At 35.3% G+C, this 24,962-nt stretch overlaps 1 long non-coding RNA gene across 1 annotated transcript in view; it reads right to left on the bottom strand.

Moving 5' to 3' along the window:
• Nucleotides 1-23,857, bottom strand: part of LOC141562748 (uncharacterized) — a 37,154-nt gene extending 13,297 nt beyond the window's left edge. Inside the window, exon 1 of the long non-coding RNA XR_012488237.1 lies at nucleotides 23,096-23,857. This is a non-coding gene — a long non-coding RNA (uncharacterized LOC141562748). The remainder of the gene's footprint in view (nucleotides 1-23,095) is intronic.
• Nucleotides 23,858-24,962: the final 1,105 nt, after the last annotated feature.

Below are 24,962 nucleotides of genomic sequence, written 5' to 3' on the forward strand. Positions count from 1 at the left end.
TAAAAATGATATTGTGAATAAAACTGGCTATGCGAATTCTATCACAAAATTATTTGGAGATAATTTTATATAACATCACTTCAAAGTGAAATCTTGGATTTTCCTTACCTCTTTTTTCACTCTCTTTAGCAAAATGAAAGAAAAGGGGGGAAAGTCTCAAATTAATGTTTATGATATATGTTGGAGTGTTTTAAAATTGAATACTTCCTAAATGTCTTAACAGCATTAATTCATTACTCTTCCCACAATTCTTTTGCAAAGGGTAGCTAAGGAAGTGTTACTAAGGTACCAAACCCACACCATTGCTTTGTCTTTGCCAATTACTTTTCATGTACTGAAGCTACAGAGTAGCTAAGATTTTGATCTCCTGCTAATTCAGTGCCCCAGGAGGAATATGGTCTTTTCCTAGATAATGCTATCACTTGCTCAAAATACCTGATTACTTTGTTACAGAATGTATCCTTTATAGATGCCTTGAGATTACTTTAAAAACAGACTTTTCCTGAAAACTTCAAAACTTATTCAGGAAGGGGAGAGGACTATTGCCCAATGTACAGTCATCATCAGAGGGAAAACAAAAACCTCTAGTGTTTGAGAGAAAGGAGGAGACAGTTGGCTGTTTCTATACTATTAATGATCTGTGTGACCCTCTGTTAAAGCACTTCTCTAGTGCTATGATATTGGGCGGATGATACTGGTTATAAACTCACAGGCCAATCTGGTGACAGACTAAGGAGCTAGCTATCATCTGAGCATCAGACTAGCTAAATTCAGAGAGGGTTCATCACCCAGAGAACTAACTGGTCACCGTTAATGAATTGGAAGAATCATAGCTAGTCACAAAGCCTGGGGCTTGAATGAAGACTGTTCTTCTTTGGGGATAATTACTGTTTAATGAATGCTGTTGTTGCTGCTTTTCCTTCTCCTCTCCTTCTCTTCCTTCTTCTTTGTGGGAGATCATTACAAAGTGATACTACAATAAATTGTGGTTCAATTGACTTGAATTACTTGAATATCCCCTTTTGACCTTTGGAGCAATAGGGAACCAGGCAGTGGATATGTGTCAGTATCATAATAACAGCATCCAAGAGTTCTGTTTCTGATAATCCAAAAAAGGTTTCAACTCTACCCAGACATATTTTTCATCATTCCCCTTTTTTCTAGCATCCCTTCTTTTTCTCCCTTTCATCCTCCCTCCTTCCCTAGCCACATAAATAAACTGTACAAAGCCTGACTTGAAGAGCCTAGTACATTCTTGGTGAGTATGCTGCTCAATAACTACTAAACATCTCAGAAGATCCCTAAAACCTATCACACTTTTTCTTAAGGTAGAGAGACCAACAAGTCACTGGACCACTCCATGCCTAGCACAGTAAATTTCTATAGATACTAACTATGCATAGAAGGTGGGGAAACTACAACTAGCCCCAGAATTCCAAATCCTGATATGATTAGGAATGACCTGAAACTATTCCAGGGTTACAGTTCATAAAATCTTTTTTCTGCCTGGGTTAGCTTCTAGGTCATGGACAAAAGGATTATGATTGGGAGAAATAGGAGCTGTTTACCTGCTGTATGGTTAAGAGAAATTAAGGGGTTTGCTTATAATGATACAACTAGCAAACCAGAATAGTTCTTCACAGTCCTAGCCCAGTACTAATTCTAATATGGCCATCTGCCTCTCACTATGTGCTACCAAGGAAACCCAGGCTTTTCCTTTCCTCTATATAGACTAACCTCATCAACGGGCAGTGAATACTAGCAGCATGGGAAGAAAACAGAAATATCATGTCCATTCACAGGATCATTAGATGCAGGCCTGACAGCAACTTTAGGGGTCCCACAGTCTAACCCTTTTATTTTACAAATGAGGAAACAGACTCAAAGGTTAAAAGCAATTACCCAAGATCATGCAGATTATAACTGACAAAGGTAGAACTTGAACCCAGGTTCATTAATTCTAAATCTGTTGTTCTTTCAGAGGCTTCTAAAAAGCTAGCTGTAAATAACCACATGTTATAGCTAACAGAATTAAAAAGAAATCCCATTACATTCAATTTTTACAAAGGGGGTGCTCATGAGCATATATTTAAACATTCCCATTCCCTAAATGCATTTTGCACAAATTGATTTTGAAAATGTCAGCATAAACATCTCCTCCCTGGTATCATAATATCTCTCAGCTTGGCCAAAAAAAAAAATGCTCTGAAAAGGATTTGAATGTTGAGCAGAAAACAGCATTCACAGATTTGTGCAAAGGAACATGGAGGGTATGCAAAGAGAATAGAAATCCAAACACATTGAAATAGAATTTCATCTTCCTTATCAAAGTGAATAAGAGAATCACCAAGTCTGGCATGTATTTTATGGATTAGAATTCTACTGGCTATGTTCCTCTGAATATCATGTTTGTGAAGTCATAAATATACTTGAGTTAACTTTGAAAAGATATTTTCAATAATCCTTAGCATTTATATAACACCTTGAGATTTGCTGAGTGCTTTACAATTATCTCTTTTTATCCTCATAACAAACCTGACAGATGCCATTATCTTCATTTTACAGATGAGAAAATTGAGGCAGACAGGTTAAGTGACTTGTCTAGGGTAACATAGCTTATACGTTGAAGGCTTGAACTGTGCTCTTTCCAATTCCAAAACTCTATACAATGCCTAATTTGAATGGAAACCTTATTGCCAACAATATTAGTGTATGAGGAGTGAATAAAGTGGTGGACTTGGAAGTCAGGAAAAACTGAATTCAGATTTGTTGTTTAATCACTTTTCAGTCTTGCCTGTCTTTTTGTGATCCCATTTGGGATTTTCTTGGCAAAGATGGAGTGATTTATCATTTCCTCCTCCTGCTCATTGTTCAAATGAGGAAACAGGGTTAAGTAACTTGACCAAGGTCATACAGTTAGTGTCTAAGGCCAGATTTGAATTCAGGAAGATGAATCTTCCTGACTCCAGACCTAGCTGCTCCAAATTCCAAATAAATATTACATATTTATTATTTATGTATATGTTTATTAGAATTTTTATTTATTTACTAGACTAGACTTTATCAAATTATTTCATTTCAATCTGTTTCAGGCAAATGCCTAGAATTTATTCACTAAATGGTCACAATTTCTACACATGCACTTGCCTAAGTGACTTGTCTTCATTAGTCAGTCAGTCAATAAGCATTATTGAATGCTTACTATATGTCAGGCACTGTGCTAAGGACTGAGAATATAAAAAGAGGCAAAAGAAAATCCCTGCACTCAAGAAGTTTACAATCTAACAGGGCAGACAATAACAAACAATATGTACAAACAACTTAAATACAAGATAAATAGGAAATTATTTAAAGAGAAAAGTCACTAGAATTAAGAGGTTAAAATATATTCTTTTCTGAAAATTTAATTCTCAAAAGATTCTTGAAAATAAAATATATATGGATATTAGAAGCCCTCAGAAAATTGTCATGAGTCTCTTCAAGTATTTGCTATTTAAAATAGAAATCATTACTTCATGAGACATTTCAAAAGATCTGACACACCACCAAAGGCAGATCAGTCAGATGTTATTATCTCCATTTTACAGATGAAGCAACTAAGTGTGGGTGACTTCCCACTGTGGCTGATCAATCTGCCCATCCATGATCAGACATATCAGTAAGTAGTAAAGGAAAGGATTTAAAATTGTAGGATCTCAGATTTAGAGCTAAAAGAAAACTTAGAGATAATTCAGCCTATTTCCTTGATTTTACTGATGAGAAAACAAATTGAGAACCAATGAGATACAGTGATTTATCTAAAGTTACACATGTTCAAATAAGCAATGAAACTAATAGGAGTAAATACTTTGTCCCCACTGTTAAAAGAAAAAAAATTCCACTGAAAATATTCTCCATGTTCTGCCTTTATAGCTTCAAAGGTTTGTGGGAAGGAAAGAAATGTTAGTAATCATTCCTCTGAAGGAGAAATATAAATCCTCACTACTCTAAATAGTGATACTTGAAATAGTCAATTAAATTATTTTCATATTCAATGAAAAAAAGATATAGAGACAATAGAGCCAAACTAGGGCTCAGAAAAAAATCACTGAATTGGCCTTATGTTCACCCCCATTTAGAATGGATGAATGTCAGCCCATCTATCTAGTTCTGCTTAGTTTTTAGGTGAGTGCTCTATAATACCTAGAGGTTCCAATGCTGTCTCTGAAGCACGCAGGTAATTTGTTGCCCACATTCTGTTCCCCTTTAAGTGGCCATGGTGTTTTACACTTGCCGTAACATCTTGACACTCTTTAGTTATAGATCTATACTGGGCCAAATCCAGGAATTTGGTCTGTCAGCAGGTTTCAGAAGAATGGATTGATAACAGTTGCATCAGAAAGTAAAGAACTGACTTTCATTCCCATAACAGTTGGTGGTGGGAGAAAAAAAAAAAAAGGTTTTGCTTTGCAGCTATTTCTTTAATCTTCCTGTCAGGGAAATAAGTAGTTACTTCTCTCTAAGAGAAGGCCTCCCTAACTCTCAGCAGATGCCCTCACATACTTTACTGAGCAAATATAGGCTGTCTAGTAAAAGGTTCCTTATCTTCCCCTCCCTGTACTTATCGTCATTCCCAGAGTCATAACTAGAGTGAGATGAGTAGGACTTTATTCCCAGAACACTGAATTTAGAGGATGCCAAATTTAAGGGGCACTGAGAGTACTTTTAATACCTTCAGCAGTACAGAAACAACAGAGTTTAGCAATTAGTTAGCAAGAATACTTATTTTTTAATAAAAGTTACAGACAAGCTAAATTGAATTCCCCTCCATCCCATTTCTCCCTCCAAGTCTGTCTCACACCACCCCCCATTAGTAGTGCCCCTTTGTTCTCTTCATCCAGTAGAAGATATATTTCATGTTGCTTGTCTTCAGAGAGAAAAATTCTTAATTATAGGCTCTGACTACAATCATGTTGCTATCTCAATATTTCTTTTCTTACTCTCATTCATTCCTCCTCTCCTATCTTAGAAAAAGAACTATCTCTCTGTGCTCTCAATCGCAGGTCCCTTTGTTCTCTCCAAGGACATTGCTCCCTCAATTAATCTCCCTCTCATTTGTATTTTCACTTTTTTATTTTTCTAACTTTTTATCTAATATGCTCACATTTCACCATTCCTAAAAATATCTTCCTTCAACTCTACTATCCCTTCAAGCTATAGTTGTCTGTTTCCTACTTTCACAGAAGAGCTCAACAATCTCCCACAAATTTCATGACAATACATTCTATCTTCAGTTCTTTAATTTCATCACCCATTTATCCAGTAAAGCTTTAAACTGTACTAAGATTTTTGAAACATACTGCATACATACATGTATGTGTTTTTGTGTAGGCATTGAATGATACAGAATCTAAGAATGTCAAGTAAAAATTAATCAAATTGTGGGAAGAAATAGACAACAAAACTTTAATATTTGGGATTCAACATACTTTTCTCTGATAAACCTAAAATTAGATAACTTAAAATAAATAAATCTAAAAATATCACTAAGAAAAAAGATTAGGCTCTGAATGGAGCATAAGAAAAGTTATCAATGATATATCTCTGGGTAATTACTGAATGGAAATAGTAATAAAAACATTTTTCAACTTATTGGCAATTTTACAAAAATTGATTATTACTGGAGCATAAAAACCTCAGACAAATACACAAAAGCAAAAGTTTAAATGTATACTTTGTGGAAGTCTTTTGAAGAAAGAACTCAAACTTAAAGGGAGACTAAATAAATCAACATTAAGGAATTATTGGGCCAAAAAATAAACTATGGAAACAATAAATTATTTCATTAAAGAAAATGAAATAATAACAATAATTGACCAAAATGGGAGAGATGTGATAGAAAAAGAAAACAAAAACAAAAATATTGTCATGTGCCCAACAGAAATGAGGGACGATTCAAAATATGTAACAATAAATTTCACTTCAAGAAAGCATATACAATAATAGAAAACACTACATTCATAACTATCCATCTTTTCTTTGCTTCCTTGTAGGTTTTTTGTTCTCTGCTGCACACTTTTTACTTTATTCTTTTTTTTCCCTTTCTTCCTCTCCACCTCTCTCAAGAAGAGTATAGTTAAACATGGATATATTAATATATACATATATACATCCACATGCATACACATACATACACCTACATAGCTAGACACATAACTATATACCCATATATACATATATATACATATATGTAAAACAATATTGATATGGCTGACATATAATGTAGAAACTTTTTAAAGTTTGACTTAATCAATGATTACTACCTCTAATTTCTAATTATTTCTAATAACTCTACTCCTGATCATTGTTATTGTGTTTGTATATATGTCCCCCCCATTCTTACCATCCCTCTTTATCCCATTCCCATTAATCTACACATCTCATTTTAATTCTCTTAATCTAAACAACCTGCTGTACCTCACCTTATCCTAGATGTCACCTTTTCCCTCCCTCATTACCTCTTTCCCATTACCCTTCATACTTTATCCAACTCTTGTTAATCTACACATCCTTTTTTTCTGATTCTTTTTTTATTATAGTTTTTTTATATACAAAACATATGCATGGATAATTTTTCAACATTGGTCCTTGCAAAAACTTCTGTTTCTACTTTTCTCCTCCTTCCCTCCACCCTCCCCTAGATGGCAATAGTCCCATACATGTTAATATGTTAAAGGATAGGTTAAATACAATATGTGTGTGTGTATTTATACAGTTATCTTGTCGCACAAGAAAGATCAGAATTAGAAAGAAGGTAAAAATAACCTGAGAAGAAAAAACAAAAATGCAAATAATAACAGAAAGAGTGGAAAATGTTATGTTGTAGTCCATACTTATTTCCTAATGTTCTTTCTTTGGGTGTATCTGGTTCTGTTCATTACTGATCAATTGGAACTGATTTGGATCCTCTCATTGTTGAAGAAAGCCACGTCCATCAAAAATGATCAAAATGTAGTATTGTTGTTGAAGTGTATAATGATCTCCTGGTTCTGCTCATTTCACTCAGCATCAGTTCATGTAAGTATCTCCAAGCCTCTCTGGTAATTTCTGATAGAACAATAATATTCCATAATATTCATATATCATAGTTTATTCAGCCATTCTCCAATTGATGGGCATCCCCTTCAATTTCCAGTTTCTAGCCATTGCAAAAAGGGCTGCCATAAACATTTTGGCACATACAGGTCTCTTTCCCTTCTTTAAGTCTCTTTAGCATATAAGCCCAACACTGCTGGGTTAAAGGGTATGCATAGTTTGATAACTTTTTGGGCATAGTTCAAAATTGCTCTCCAGAATGGTTAGATCCATTCACAACTCCACCAACAATGCGTCAGTGTTCCAGTTTTCCTACATCCCCTCCAACATTCATCATTATCTTTTCCTGTTATCTTAGCCAATCTGACAGGTGTCTACACACCCTTCTGTGTGACACTTTATCCTGTTCTCTCCCCTACTTAATTCTCTATAGATTTTGGTGGTTGTTATATGCTGCTTGGTATAACTAGGTAGAGAGATGGATAATAGATAGACAGACATGTGTATAGTTCCCTTTTTAATCCATTCCTGATGTGAATAGGTTTTCAGAACTACCAACCCTCCTCCCCATTTAACTCTTCTATGTCTGTTCTTGCTCTTGCACCTAATTCATACAATTTAATTATTTTTGCCTTTTCTGAGACAGGTTGCTTTTTTAAGAGTCACAATCATACTCAGCTCTACCTCAATCTCTCTCTTGGACTACTCAATTACTATTGTTAATCTTCCATTTCCACATATAAAACAGTTTGTTCTTATTGAGTACCTTTGAAATAAGTCTTTGATGTTGGCTCTTATAAGTTAAATTTTCTATTAAAAAAATGTGACAGTTCATTGAATGTCCATTTTTTCATTCAATATTATACTTAATTTTGCTGGATATAATATTTTCACCTGCAATCCTGCTTCTTTTCATTATTGATATATAGTATTGCAGAACCTGTGTTGTAGCTGCTGATAAATCTTTTGCAGTTCTAATTGTAGCTACAGCATATTTGAATTTTTTTATGTTGTTTGTAAAGTTTTCTCTTTAATCTGGGAATTTCAAAATTTAGCAGTGACATTCAAATATGTTTTCCTTGTAGGATTCTCTTTGAGGTGGTGATCAATGATTTTTTTTCTATTTCTACTTTCCACTATCACTTCAGGACAATATCTTTTAATTATTTTTAGTATTATGTCAAGGTTCTTTTTTTGGTCATACTTTTCAAGTAGTCCAGTTAATTTTGTTTTTCTTCTTGATCTGTTCTCTAGATGTTATTTTTCTTTTAAGATGTTTCACATTCTCCTATTTTTTCATTCTTTATATTTTTGGTTTATTATTTCTTGTTCTCTTATAACTTCATAGGCTGATACTTGCCAAATTCTAACTTTCAAAAAGTCACTTTCTTCAAGACTTTGGATCACCTTTTCTAATTGGTCAATTTTTTTTTATTATCATCTTGTTTTTCTTGGATTGGTCTTCCTGTTCATTTTTCCTCAATTGCTCCCTTTTGATTTTTTCTTTTTTCTTTTTTTTTTCTTTTGCTAAGGCAAATGGGGTTAAGTGACTTGCCCAGGGTCACATAGCTGGGAAGTGTTAAGTATCTGAGAGCAGATTTGAACTCAGGTCCTTCTGACTTCAGGGCTGATGTTCTATCTACTTACTGCACCACCTAGCTGCCCCTCTCATTTGATTTTTAAAGTCTTTATTGAGTTCTTCTACAACCCTTTTTTGGGAAGGTAAGCATTCAATACTATACTCTTTGGTATAGAGGGGCTTTTTTTTTTTTTTTTTTTTTTTTTTTTTTTACATTTTTTACATCAGTATCCTCTCTGAGATGAACCCCTGGTCTTCCTTACTGCCATAGTAACTTTTTGTGTTTGGGTTCTTTCTCTCTTGCCTGCTCATTTATTTTTTCTTTTTCTGAGGCTAGGGTTAAGTGACTTGCCCAGGGTCACACAGCTAGGAAGTGTTAAGTGTCTGAGACCAAATTTGAACTGGGGTCCTCCTAAATTCAGGGCTGGTGCTCTATCCACTGCGCCACCTAGCTGCCCCCTGCCTGGTCATTTTTTAAAAGAAGAATTTATTAGTGTAATCACATCTGGTCCTGAGGTGGAGGTGGTACCTCTTACTTCTCAGTTTTCCCCTCTGGCCAGGTGTGCTGCTTCCTTCTGGTCTAGGGTGGTATCCTCGCAGCACAATTGGGCCTGGTGTTTCTTATCAGCAGGAGTTCCCTCAATCTTCTTGGACTCAGACCCTCAAATTTCCATGTTCCAGGAGGTTAAAGTTCCTGTGGTTGGGTCCCTGGCTATTTTTGAACCCCAGAGCTCCCCACATTGTTTCACTGGCACTAGACTATAAATATTTTTACTTTACAGGGCCAAAACTTTGTCCTGAGGTCCTTATTCAAGATTTCTCTAATAGCCTCAGGAGGACTGATGTTCTGCCCCATGTTTTATTTGTTTTTTACTAGTCTATCTTCATCCTGAGGCAAAATTTTATTCCTTTTGTGGGGGAAATCTGGAGAACTTGAAATTTTCTGACCTATTCCACCATCTTCTTAAAATCTTCCTCCCCTCTGTTTTTTAAAAAGCACAAAGCATAAAAAAGTAGATATTTTCTTAATTTGATACATAGTATCTAAAACCAAGAGCTAAAAGTATATGTAATGAAGAAATGCTAAAATCCTTTGCAATAAATAAAGAGTATCTATTATCACCAGAATTACTTGATAGAAATCTAGGAATGTGGCCTACTACTTTGCATGTTTATTCTCACTACTAGTATTTGATGCTCCTAGAAATGCTAGCTATAGCAATAAGACAAGAAAGACAAATCAAAGAAATAAGCAAAAGAGGAAACTAAATTTTAGATGAAACAATTGTCTATTTAAAGAACCTTAGAGATTCAAAGAACTCTAGAGATTCAACTAAAAAAAAAAAAAAACTAAAAAAAATGAAGCAATAACTGTACTTATTGTAATAAAGTATTTGAATATAAAATAAATCCACACAAATTCATCAACCTTTCTGTATATGACCAATAAAACCCAGCAGGAAAAAAGAGAGAACATAGAGTCAAAATAGAATATTTGGATGTCCACCTACTAAGACACATATAGGAATTACAATACTATAATTATAAAATATCCTTTATAGAAATACATGCCCAAATAATTAAAAGAATACTAATTATCCACAATTACACTAATTGGGCCATGCCAGTGTAATAAAAAATGACAATGCCACTTAAATAAGTTTACTTAGTCTCATTCCATTCAAAATACCTAAAGTTTATTTTATAGATGTGGAAGAATAATGATAAAATTCACCTAGGGAAATAATGGGGAAATGATGCTAGATGACACAGAGCACAGAGAAATAATGGGGGAAAATGGAAAAGGTGGGAAGGGTTGGGGAGGTGGCCTTTGAGGCCTTAGTAGTACTAGATTTCAAACTGGGCTACAAAGCAGTAATCAAAATTATCTGGTACTGCTAAAAAACAAACAAACAAACAAACCTGAAAATTAGTTCAGGAGAACAAATTAAGAACACATGCTCTAGAAGCAAATGAACATACAGTCTACCACGATTTGTATTTCAAAAACTCAAATTTGTTATAACTCTACTGGTATATTGGGGAACATTTGAGTATAGCTTAATTTTTGAGCTTACTTCTGTTATTTTTACAAGACTTCCTCCATAAGAAAGAGAAAACTATTTCATGTCACAATAACTTTGAAGTTGCAAGCCTTCCATTGCCCACTTTCACAAGCAATCTTTGCCAATTTATTGTACATTTCTCCTTGTGTACTTGAAGCTGTGAGTGAAAAAAGTCCAATCTGTGACATATCTACACTCACTTGTTTTGTCGAGATTTCCTCACAGGGCCAAAATGCAGCCTGCCCACCTTGCTCATGTAGGCCCAGGTACAGTATGAGCAGTAGGCTGAGGCCACAGACCAGGTCACTATTTATTGTCCTATTTACATATTTTAACCATTTAACCTGCATAAAACAGTACTATGTAGCATTTAATTAGATTCTTATTTTTTGTATATATTGTGAGATATATCTTTTCATGTGATAAAATTTTAAGTGTTGGAGTCCTTACCCAATTTTCTCTATAAAATTTGTGATTTCTGCAACATGATTTTGCATGGCATAGTTTTGTTAGGGAACACAAATATTCCATTGGAGTAAAACTAATTTTGTTTGCATGACGTTCAATATTTCTAAGGACCCCAACTATTGGGGAGGACATACTATCTGACAAACTGCTGCACAATCTGGCAGAAATTAAATTTGTATCTCACATCATAGTCCCTAAATAGATAGATGACAAATATAAATGATCACATTCTAAACAAATTAAAGAAACACAGAAGGAAATACCTTTTACAACTATGGATAGGAGAAGAGTACTTGACCAAATGTATGGAGACAAGCATAGCAGATAGATTGGGCAATTTTGATTCTATAAAATTGAAAAGCTCTTACACAAATAAAAATCAACAAATCTAAATTTAGAAGGGAAATGTATTAGTTAAATGGAAAAAACCCAAAACTTTACAACATATTTCTCTGACAATAAAATATCTAAGATATATATGTAGGTTATTGATTTCAAATATGTCATTCCTCAATAGATAACTGCATATATGGGCAGTTCTTAAAAAAAAGGCAAACACCAACAATCATATGAAAAAAATATTTCATATATCACTAATAATTTAAATACAAATTAAAACAATTCTCAGATTATACTTCTTATCTATCAAATGCAACAACTACAATAACAAAAGCAAAGTGACAATTGATGGAGAAAATGTGGGAGCATAGGTGCATTAAAGCATAGTTGGTGAAAGCATGTATTTCCTCATTTAGAACTATGACCAAAAAATGTTTGACCTTCATTTTTGAAAAGAACCAATGACATGACAAGATAATGTCTTGACTTATGCATCAATTGGATTTAAGCGAGCCTTACTCTCTTCCAAAGTCTTTGAAGTCCACTAACAAAACAAAAGTCAAGATGACTAGCAAAGATCCAGATATGATGAATGACCTTGATATTTTCAATGTCTGACCAAGCTCTAAGTGCTCCATAGTACTTGCTTCAGCAGCCTTCAGAGACAATAAATTGTTTTCAACTGCCCATTCTGCTGGAGGAAGTTTTCACATGCTTCGGGAGACATTGATGGGTTTGAGGTCTGTTGGTCACCCTCAACCTGGTAAACCAGATAAAGCCAATATGCAGAGACAGTTTTACCTGGATGTGACTGTTGTATATGGTGGCTTCTTGGAGCCACAGGTGAGAGAGCTGGATGACAAGTGGACACCAAACGTGGATGAACAACTCTGAAAAGGTTCAACAATCCCTCACACCAGAAGTTCTAGTCCTCCATGAACATCCCATATATCATCTAAAAAGTAGTAAATAGCTAAAAAAATATATTAGTGGAATGGAAATCTTTTGATTACTGGCCTCTTTGCTTTTCCTCAAATGAGCATTTTCACTGTGTCCCTCATGTTTAGAATGTTCTCTCTCCTCATCTGTACTCCCATAGCCTCCCTGGGTTTCTTTCAAATTCAAGATAAAAATACCTCCTTCAAGAGTTTTCCTCATCCCTTTTAATTGTAGTGCTTTCCCTATGCTGATTATTTCTAATTTATCTTAAGTTTGTGCGTAGTTGTTTTCATAGTGCTTCCCCAATTAGACTGAGCTCCTTGAGAGCAAGCATTGTCTTCTCCCTTTCTTTGTATCCCCAGTGCCTACCATCATTCCTGGCACATATTTAGTTCCATTTTACATAAGTGTGGACCATGAATATCAGATATAGTCTGATGATTTATTTCCTCTACAATAAAAATACCTAAGACACACAGGATTTTCTAGGCATGAATAAATACAGAAACAAAACAGTAATCTATTAAACTCATTGTGCTCTCCTAGAGGGAAATGCAACTTCAAGGGATTATAGAGCAGATTTATAGGATGTTTTGGATTCTGTGCTGGTGATCTGTACTGTCAGAGCACCTCATAAGGTCCTGGCTAGCCAGGACGTGGCTTGAGCTTTCTTTAGTATTTACAGTGACAACATCCTTTTAAGAATAGGGCTCTTTTTTTGAGAATTAATGCTGTAACAGGCTGATTTCAGAAAGGCCTGGAGAGACTTATATGAATTGATGCTAAATGAAGTGAGTAGAACAAAGAAAATATTGTACAGGGCAACAAGATGATTATGTGATGATCAACTGTGATGGACTTGACTCTTTTCAACAATGAAGTGATTCAGGGCAGTTCTAATAGACTTGTAATGAGGTCATTTGCATCCAGAAAGAGAACTGTGGGACTGAAAGTGGATCACACTATAGTATTTTTATTATTTTTGTTGTTTGCTTGTTTTTTTCTTTCTCATTTCTGTTTCCTTTTTGGTCTGATTTTTCTTGTGCAGCATGATAAATATGGAAATATGTTTATAAGAATTACATATGTTTAACCCATATTGGATTGCTGCTTGTTTGGGAAAGGGGAAGGGAGGGAGGTAAAAAAATCTGAAACACATCACAAGGTTTTCCAAGGATGAATATTGAAAATTATCTTTGCATGTAATAAAAAGCTATTGTTATATTTTTAATTTTTAAAATTAATGCTATGGTGGAAATGTCTTTCCACAGGCCAATGGCACCAGATTCCAGAACTCTGAGCCTCTCAATCAACAAAGAGACTAGCAAATCTGGGAAAGTGCATCACTGGTCCCTGTGCCTAGAGTAGATAGAAAGCAACAAAAAAAAAAAAATAGTAGACAAATTCAGGCTCACTTAGTCAAATACAACATATTCCCAATGCTATATTATGCCTATAGCTACCATTATCATTTGTAAATGAAACTCCTCCTTCCCTTTTTTAAAAGTCCAAGGAAGAGTAAGTGCCAAAAGAAGAAGCTGGGTGGTTTTTTTTTTTTAACTCTATTCTTTTTATAGACCCCAGAGTGGGCAGCTCCTCCTGACAGCCCACAATCATCTTTGTTGATGATTGAATTAAACCTCAACTCCCCCCAATTATAGGGACCATTAAGGATCAACTCAATAAGATGCCTGTCTTTCAGCACACATCCCCCTAGAATGTATGTCCAGTTCCCTTCGAGGTGTGCCAGTCTCCTCAATTTCTTTTACAATTATATGAGTATATGCCCAATTATCTAATGGAAGAAGCACTAAATTGGAAACAAGAGATACCTGGGTTCAAATATTAATTCTGACATTTGTTAGCTGTGTGAATCTGATTAAGTCTGAGCCTCAGTTTGCTCACCTGGAAAATGTCAAAAAAAATTATACCACTTACCTTCCAGGATTGCAAAGACTGTGCTATATAAACATGAGAAGCAGCATAGTTCAATAACTAATGAACCAATTTAGAGTCAGGAAGACATGAGTTCAAATCCCATCTCTGATGCATGTTGGCTGTGTGATTCTGGGCAAATAACGAACCCTTCTGTGCCACAGACATATATATAAATATCTTGAATCTTTATTGGGGGAAGGCACCTTCTCACTGGGATTTTCCTATATCAATAAAATCACAGATTTTGTTGAAAAATAAAATCTATATGACTAACATTATTCATTTTATTATGATGTTAATATCTATAAGGTATTAAACTGTGTTTGGAAGAACAGATGGAATTAACACAATATTGGGAAACATTAAGTAACTAATGGTATTAATAGGTATTTTCCCTGAGTGACAAACCTATAGTTCCTCCATTTTTTTTTCATGAAGCTTTAAGAAAATCTTCTTTCAGAAGAGATCAGGCGCGTTCAGGGTGGTATGGCGGTAGACGAAAATCTTCTTTCAAAGGACACATCCATCTTTTTCCTGGATATGTTTAGCTATTTGTTTCCTCCAGTGTCATGCTAAACTATTTAGCAACCAGAGAATCAGAAGACCATGAAAATTCTCTACAAAATCCTAAACCAATGACTAACCAAACAGAATGTGTGCTTTGGGATGCAGGTCATAAAAGTTGTCATTGTTCATTATGAAACGGTAAATGACTTTGTAAATATTAGCACAAATTCATTTTCTTATTCAATGGGGCTCAAGCTCACTGGAGCCTACAGTAAGAATCTAGTTCCATAGATGTACTTGACGTATTTTGGCCTCAGTATCCTTGTTGGTTATAAGGCTCAGCTTACCTATTAAAAAGGGATTTAGCATTTAGAAATTCACAATCAAACATATAACTAGATTTGTTTGAATAGGTGCATAAGAAAAATAGAGCACAAAATACAAGGTTAGAAAGTCAGAATTTTCAATGTTAATGAAATGAAACCTCAATTTATTTTGCTAACCATTGAATATTGTTAAATTAAACCTTCATTTAGCCCAGAATAAAAGGTAGTCATAAGATCTGAATTTCCTGTTCAGCTGTCACTTTGACTGCATTGTAAGTAAATAGTAATTCTCACTGTCAGCTGGACATGTTCAATCCACATGCAGCTGAAGTTTACCTTTCCCTGATTCATTAGGCTCATTCTTTTGCCAGATTTTTACTTCACAGACCCAGAACTTTGGTTATCTTTTGCCAAAAAAAAACTCATATGGGCCTCAATCTGTCCACCATTTCCTCTGTGGGATAAATGCCTGCCTAATGCCCTCTGTTCACTCCAACGCTTTCCTTGTTCTGAAAGCTACAGGCCCTGAATCATTGTGGAAAATGTCTTTTGTGTGACTACTCCTTCATGAGCCTGTTATGAATAGCTTCTTACTTCCCTACTATCTATGGTAGATGTAAAAAGTGAATCCATATTGATTTGCACTAGAGAGCTCAAAAGCTTTGTGCTTAAGTAACTGTTAGCTTAAAAAGTTTGTCATATTTCCAAAATTTCAACATCCAATTTTTCTACTAATTTGTTGCTTTCATGTTCATACTGAATATCAGAAATTTCTTACTAGTCTTGGGAAAACATGGAAAAATATGGTGAGTCTCCAGTTATTTTTTTGGAAACAAAAAATAGCCCAAAAAAAGACATGTTACTGTCACTGCCAAATATGTCCCTCCCCTTTCCAGAGTTAGTATTACAGACAGGGAAGACAATGATGAAAGTACTTGGTTAGAACTTTTATTATGTCCCCCAAACCCTGTACCTAATTATTTCCCTCTAGCACCAATGAGGCAAACATATATGGATACTCCAATGGGACTCCCTTCTAATACTCTTTGCACCCAAAGATTGAATTAGCTTTTATACACTTTGGTATCACCCCTATATTTTAGGAAGTTAGTTGTATTCTTATAACCTCTGCCCCAAAGCCTATTGGTAGGGGACTGTCTCCTTATTGGCAGACATGAATGAAGGCCCTGCCTTATGTGAGGGAGCAGGATGGAGTTTATGAGAGGCTAAAGCTTCGATTCTCAGCCAGTTCTGCATTGGGAATTCTTCCACTGGGAATCCTCCTTTGGGATATTCCAAGCTAGAGTTGTCTTCCCATCAAATTAAAGCTTGGAGAGAAAAAATTGAAGAGACTAATTCCATGTAAGATTGCTGAAAGATAAGACTCTGAGAAGATATAGAGAAGTGGGTAATCTTCATCATATTCCTATTACCAGCTTGCTGTTCTAGAGACTTTAGAGCATTTTCCCTTTGGGTGAGATCTAGAACACTTTCTCTTGGTTGAGTTACTTCATTTCCAATGAGAGTAGTATTTCACTCTGTTTTGTCAGGTATCTATTCTCCTCTGTATACCTTCTGTGATTTCTATTTTACTTGTATTTAAATAGGCTTCTTTGCTATTCCCAATGTGTACATATATAGAACTGGCATTAGGTGGGATAGGGGTCAAGCCTTGGATATAGATCTTGGGGTTCTTCCCCCCAAAATGACAAAGTGATCAAAATTTAGAAAGAACTCAATCAAATTACCTAGACAAACAATATTTAAGGAAATAGAAAAAAAAATTAGCCTTGTACCACTTCTCTATGAGGAGAATATCTTCTTGGCCCCAATTTCCTGCTTATACTCTCAAAAGAAATAAACATCTCCCTTGAGGAAGGGTAGAGTGAAAGAGAGTTTGGAGATATTGTTCTTCCTCCTTTTGAACCACACAATGACAATGGCCCCATTACTCATGGAAACCTCATTAGGTATGTGGAATTCTCATCCTTTCCTATATTTTTGAATTTCAAAAATGGTACTTTTCATTATATAACTTTGGTTCCTACCTTTTTCCAGCATCAGGCATGCCTTTTCTGCCATTGGGATTAGCTGATTCAAGTTCTTCCATGGAGCTTTAAAGCTTCTTAATATCAATATTCCAAACTGAGGGGACACCTCCCTCTTTTCCCCTCCCTCCACATCTGACAGATAAAATACTTGTATTTCACATGTTTGTATGTGTGGAAGGATTGCCACTGATGAAATTTTGATTACAGGGACTCATGGAGTCATTTACTAGGGTATGAAGAAAATGGGGTCTGTAGCAATGGAGGTGGTTACCCTTACAATTAAATCATAATCTTTTCAAAATTTTGAAGTAAGTGGAGAATCCCAAATAAAGACACAAATCCATCCTTCCCAGGTCAACTTTTTAGCCAAAAGATGAGGTATAGTTTGATTCAAGATTAGATCTGGAGCTTTAACACCTCTAAATATGAGGACTGAATTTTCAAGGCTATCATTGTTCCTTTTCTCAACATTACAGAGATAAAAAGAGAAAGAGAAGTTTCATATACCAGTCACCAGAATTGGAAGATAGCCCTGCACAACTAGGATAATCTGTGGGGAGCCCTTTGATCTTCAGAGGTAGGTTTTGGCACACAGCAGATAATACTAACAGATAAAAGTTGTTATCTTGAAGTCAGAGATGAGAAGCTTTTGTTAGACTTGAGAAAGGCCTGTTTCTGCTGCTTGCATTACCTTTTTATTTTTCACTGCAAAAAGTGCTCTGTCATCTTCTTCAAAACATGGCCCAGAATCTACCTCCTCTGGGAAGCTTTCAGTTATTGGCCCTATTCTTCTTCATGTGTCCTCTCAGAGCTTAAGTATGAAATTAATTATAATATATTAGTCCAAAGATAGGCTCCATTTATTTCCCAAATCTGGCTTATTTAAAAACTGAATGCAGCTTCAGAGTATTATTTTTCAGTCTAAATCTATATACTTTTTTCCTTAAAAGAAGCCTCATTTTATAGTAGCTTATACTGGATGTTTCAAAAGTCTTTCCATGGTTTTAAGCCATAATAGATTAAAACTGCACTAAGATTTTTGGAACACCCTGCAGAAGAGATGTCCTACATTTGGAACAGTGTTCTATATTAACTTTAGCTTGTTATCTTACTTCACAAGTGATATATGTTTCCACAGATGTTTCACATATATCTTCTGCCTTCCCAATTGCTTGAGTTGTAAAACATAAATGTGTAGTCATAATTTAATTGTATTAGGAAGACAAGTTAGAGACAAAATGACATATGTCTCTACCATGATACTATACTGCAGAAATCAATCAATATCCCTTCAAAATATTTAGGTTTCAGAAATATGAAAAAAATGTTGCTGAATTTAATGCCACTATGAAAAGAATTTAGTGGAGGGGAAAATACAAACTAATGGAAAATGAACATTTGTCTTTTAATTCTCTCATACATTGAAACTATCTTCTAAAATGGGACTTCCAGGCTGGAAAAGAGGGTGTGTGCTGGCTAATGTCCAATAAATGGTGTGCTAAGGAAAAGATGTATGTACAATAAACCTTTAAGTATAATCTACATTATTAACATTTTCTCCATCATTTTCATATGTCAAAGCAATCAACACCACCAAAAATAAATCAAGCCCTGATGTCTATTCTTTGCCCATTTCCACACTGAAATTTTAATAATCAGCTCTCTCTAGCTGGTACTAGCTGCTTCTAGTTCACTCCTGAGTCTGGGCCAACTAAGCAAACAATTCATAGAGGAGAGGAGTAAATAACTGAAGAAAATGTCTTTTAAATGAAAGTACAGGTTCAGAGAGAAACTGAAGGAATACCCAGTATGAAGAAGAGAGTCAAGAAAAGCCTAGAGAAGTTAAGAAAGAAAAGGTGGTACTATTAACACATGGAAACTAAGAATTGGAGGCTCACTTAAGGGCCTGAACAAAAGCTATTTCAGGTAAAAACCAGTAAATATTGACCAAACTGACAGGTCAAATGGCTGCCTAAACAGCACCACAGATATAAGACTAAAAAGTATAGATAAGTAGAAAGGGGAAGAATCTAAAAATGTGACAAGCCTGTCTTTTATAACTTCATCTTAGTTGTTGATTAAAAAAAATGTTTAACAGTACAGGACTAAGGACAGAACTATATGCCATGGCAACAGAGATGAGTGTGATAGAATAGAAAAAAATAGTCAGGAAAGCTGCATTCAAGTGATTTTCAGCAAGCTTATTTTTCTCCATCTATAAAATTAATTCTTTGAGGTCACCTCTAGCTCTAACCTATCACTCTGAACATTATCTAAGTCTGCTTCCAAGTTTTCAATAATCCAGAAATCAATATGCTTTGTAAAAGGTTGTTTAAATTACTACTTGCTGGGCAGCTAGTTGATGCAATGGACAAAGAACTGACTCTGGGGTCAGGAACCAGTCTGAGTTCAAAGCCATCTCAGACACTGCTGTGTGACTTTGAGCAAGTCACTTAATCCTGATTGCCTTCCAAATAAATAAAAAAATTGCATTATAATCCACCATATAGGCATTTTATGAACTTTAAAGTGAAAAATGAATGTGAATTATTCCTCTTGTTGTTTTATCATTTCTGGACCACTTTTTTTTCTGAGACCCCAGGATCTACCTGATCAACTCCAAGGATCATGAAACTGTGATCAGTGTGCAGGAAACAAAATCAGGAAGAAAGATCACATCTCTCTGGGTCAGTCTTAATGTTTGTACTTCCTTGGTCTTTCTGTGGTTTCACCCAGAAACCACCTGCTGGAAATTACCCCCAAAATATCACTCGCCTCCACGCTTGTTCCCACTCTTCCTGGGAAATGTTGCTTTTACATCTTCTTGCCTTGCCCTTCACCCACAGGGAAGTCCGCCCACCAACTGCTATAGAGTTAGTAATGGACAATGTGTTCCTTCCTCAGCCTGCCTCCCCCTTCTCTGGTACATGCTGATACACACACAGCGGCTCCCAATAGGATCTCTCTGCAGCCTCTGTCATCCCTTACTCATTCCTAGCCCACACATTAACAAATCAAGCATCTTCACCATTTGATTCTGAGCTTTTTCTCAGAGCTCCTGGGCAGTTGCTGCCTCTGGGAAGTGTTCCCTTTCTATTCTCTGATCTTTTTTAAAAAGATGCTGTGTTGCTTTTCAGCAGGTATCAGCTTTCTCAAGGAAAATGTTCAAGGGAGTTGGAAGAAAAAAGGAAAGAGATAATCCAGGGAAATAATGAAAGGAGAAGCATATGTTTGTGTATACACACACGCGTATATAATATATACACATATATAAATATTTCTGTGTAGAGGAATAAGTATATAGTTCTACATATTCAGAAATATGTCTCCATAAGGATAGTAATAAATTTCTATATTTAGAAATGTGCATATATTGTTATATGTAGAGAGACAATGTGGCTTAGAGAACAGAGAGATGATGAGGAATCAGGAAGTCCTGTGTTCATTTCCCTCTGATACATTCTACTGTACGATTCTAGAAACATCACTTAATCTCAGATTTCCCCCTACCAACTCTCTAAAGTAATAAATTTCAGAACAATTGCTTATCTGCATTGGTAAAAGAAGTTTCCTTATTGGAATTCTCCAATATGAATGAAATTACAGATCTGTGCCCTCCACAGTCCTTCACCCCAAACTGACAAATATCTGTACAATTATTTACTGAGGACATAGATGGCAACATGCATAGGGTGCCAGACCTAGAGTCAGGAAGATTTGAGTTCAAATACGATAGAAGCTGTGTGTTTCAGCTTGTTCAACTGCAATATTGAGGGAGGTGAGAGAGCAACAACAGCACCTATTTTCCAGGATTGTTGTGTAGCTCAAATGGGATACTAATTGTTAAGCATTTAGCACAGAGCATGGCACCTAATTGATGCTATATACATATTAGCTATGGTTATTATAGAACTGATATGCTTTCTTCCTTTCTAATTTTATTTTACTCTTTTTTTCTCTTCTTCGTTTATTTTAAAAACACTCTGGATGGGGAATGGGGATGGAATAGAGACAACTATATTTTGAATGGCAAAAATAGGAAACTATATATCTGCTAACATATTCCAGCTTTAGGACAGATGTCCTGAAGTGCAAAACTAAGAGGATTTGAATACAATATAATTTTAGACCACAGATTAGAACACCTGTAAGTTTTCTTCTAGGATTTTCATATTCTTTTTAACCCTCTTACTTAAAAAGGAAGTTGAGGATATAAACCTTGCTTGTTCTAGAGGATGTTTGTCAATAATGATTATGCTGTTTTTAGCATTCTTATTGCTCTTGTAGCACCACCTCTGGGTTTTTACTCTGGGCTTACTCTACCAACTGATACTGACACTGGCAGTTCTAATCCTCTAAAGGCAGTGGTTATTACTATTCCTGTAGAAGTCAAAAACTGTTTCTTATTTTAAGGTTTGAAGTTATATTCCCTAGGGTCACTGCAGTGTTGCTCATGAGCCCCCATCAGTGATTTTTCCATTTATCATCAGCTACTTAATAAGCTTTTGTAAGAAGTACATATTAAGCAGATATAGAAAAAAACAGTTGTTATTAAAAAAAAAAATCTCACAAATCAATAAGACAGGTTCCTGTTGCAAACATAGCAGTTCATTTAAATTTACACTAAAAAGATACTGAGGCCTATTTTTAAGTATGTATATATATATATATATATATATATATATATATATATATATATATATATATATATATATATATATATATATATATATATCGTGTGTGTGTATGTATGTAAGGAATAACTCTCAAGTCTTAGATATTGGGAGTCCTTTTTTTTCTTCCTAGTCCATGAAATTATGGTCCCAGAAATTTCCTTTCCTATATGTGTTTAGTTTATTCTTTCTATTTCTCAGCCATCATTGCTTTAGCAACACTGCTATCAATGACAACAGGAATACTAGATCTTCTGACCCTTCAAAATTCAAAAGGTCATCATCTAGTCAATAGGTTTGGGGGGGTAGAAAAAGAAGGAGAGAAGGGATAGAAAGAGGGGGAAGAGAGGGAGAGAGAGGGAAAGGAAAAGAGATTTCAATAGTTTCTAGGGATCCAGTTATCATTTCTATGTAGATAATTCTTAGATCAATTTATCTAAATCAGCTCCAAAACAGATTTCTCCAGATCTCCACTCTTGAAATCACCATTTGCCTCCATAATCATCTTGAACTGAATGTCCTATAAACATCCTAAACTCAATATGCCCAAAACAGATTTCACAATTCAAATATTTCCCACCTTCCTAACTTTTCTATTACAATCCAAGGCACTATTAATTCTCCCAATCACCTTTGCTTGCAACCAATGTGTCATCTTCAATTCTCATTCTCTTTCACACACCCATTGTCTAATTTATTGCCAAAGTCAGAAAATTCTACCTTCAAAACATCTCTTACATATTAGTCTCCTTCTCTCTTCTGTATTGCCATCACCTGGCCCAAGTCCTTATAACCTCATATTTGCACTATTAAAATAGTCTTCTGATTGGCTTTCTTGACTTCAATTTTCTCACAGTTCAAATATATCCTCTGTCAAATTGATCATCCTAAAATCCAGGTCTGACCCAAGTCTCCCCCTTTCTCCATTTTGAATAAACTCCAGTAGTTCCCCATCAACCAAAGGATAAAATATAAAATCCTCAGTTTGGCTCCTATTTAATAAACTTCAATGACTCCAGGAACAAGTATAAAATTTTCTGTCTTCTAAAAGCCATTTTAACATCGTCCCTCCAATTTTTACAATTGATATGCACTTTTCTCCCCTCCACATACTATGCAATCTAAAAACACTAACCTTTCCTGTTTTCTAATGTAACACTGCATTTTCCAACTCCATTTTCACTGGCTAGAATTTTCTTCCTCTTCATCTCCATTTTCTGGTTTCCATGGTTTCCTTCATATCTCCACTAAAATCTCACCTTCTACAGAGCTTTTCCCATCCTCTTTAATGCTGGTGCTTTCCTTTCAAGATTAGCTCCAAATTATCCCACATATAGCTTGTTTACATGTTTCCTCCTAGTTGACTATGAGCTCTTTGACATCAGGGACTGGCATTTGGCTTTCTTTGTTTCCCCAGTGTTTAGTACAATACCATAAAGTACATAGTACTTACTATACCATAGTACAATGACTATGTATGACTAGAGTATGTGTTTAATAAATACGTGTTGACTTAGTCTGAAAAACAAATAAATGGAGGAAAGAATAGACAATGAAAAACCCAAATAATTCAAATAAACCATTCCAATCTAAATGTTACCATTCTAAAAGGTCTAGAAATAATTGAAAATTTCCCAAAACAAAATTTCTACTAGAATATTTAATAGTCATACTTTCACAATCCTTCCATAACCCTGCGATATTCTTTGTATTTTAATTCCTCATTTCCTCATTTGTTAAACAAGAAAGATGAACATGATGACTTCTGAGGTCTCTTCTAGCTTTAGGATATGTTGATCTTATCATAAATGAACTGTTTAAGTCTTTGGAAAAGGTCCCCTGTCTCTTACAAGGTACCTAAATGGAGCTCATTTGGCAAGTTTTAACTGACCAAATGAAATCATTTCAATAAACATTTATAAAGCATCTACTAGAGTGCTAGTATTAGGAAAATACAAAATTTAGATAGGACACCGTCCATCCCCTTTTGTGGATTACAGTATAGGTACTGTTATTGTTTGTATTTTGTTTTCAAAGAGGACCAAATGACATCAAAAATGATATCTTGATTTATGCATGAATTGGACAATATTATCGACATCACTCATTCTCCTAAATCATCAAAATCCAGTGGTAAGACAACTAACAATGGCCTGGCATGTAGTGGATGCTCTCAGCATCTGCAATGTCCAGTGAAGCTCAAAGCAGCTCATAATACCTGCTTCAGCCTCCTGCAAGAGTGTGGAACAAATTGTTCTCATCCATCCATTCCATTTGAAGAAGTGTCTATGTGCCTAGGGTGGACATCCCCCTAACTCACTAACATGTCTGAGACCTATCTGTTACTGTTGTATATGAGACAGCTTCTTGAAGCCACTTGTGAGAGCTGAGTGAAGAAGATGGACACTCAAAGTGGATGAGCAGCTCTTACACAGAGGCACCAGTCCTCCCAAAGCACCTTATCCACTCCACAAGATACCTCATCCAAAGTGACCTTTCCAATATCCTAAAGACCCAGCATATGACTTTACAAAGTTACTCACCAACTTTCTACCTTAAGACAAGTAAACAAGTCCCTAAATTGAACCTGCATTTAGTAAATATTGGACGCCATGAGCAATATTATTTAATGGTTTTTCTAGAAAATTCTAATGTAAAACATTCTCATTTACTTCAGCTTTATAAAGACAAAGCAAGGGCATCAATTTTACACAAATTGGTGTCTAGAGAGAGGGGACTTGGTCAAAACTCTAACATTCTCATAATATTGCTCCATCACTTTTTGTTGTTTAGTCATTTCATTCATGTCCATTTCATTCATGAATTGTTAGATGTTACATTGCAAATCCCAAAGGAGTAGTTATTTGTGCCAAATGTTTGGACTTTATTTATGCTCCTAGGGTTCCAAGCTAAAATAATTTAAGGGTGAGATGAAACCAGAAGAGTTTAGTAGCTTTTAGTATATCTTGCTCAGTACAATCCTGTCAGGTAGGCAATATAAG

This window comes from Sminthopsis crassicaudata, chromosome 3 (assembly GCF_048593235.1).
Source record: "Sminthopsis crassicaudata isolate SCR6 chromosome 3, ASM4859323v1, whole genome shotgun sequence".
Lineage (NCBI taxonomy): Eukaryota > Metazoa > Chordata > Mammalia > Dasyuromorphia > Dasyuridae > Sminthopsis > Sminthopsis crassicaudata.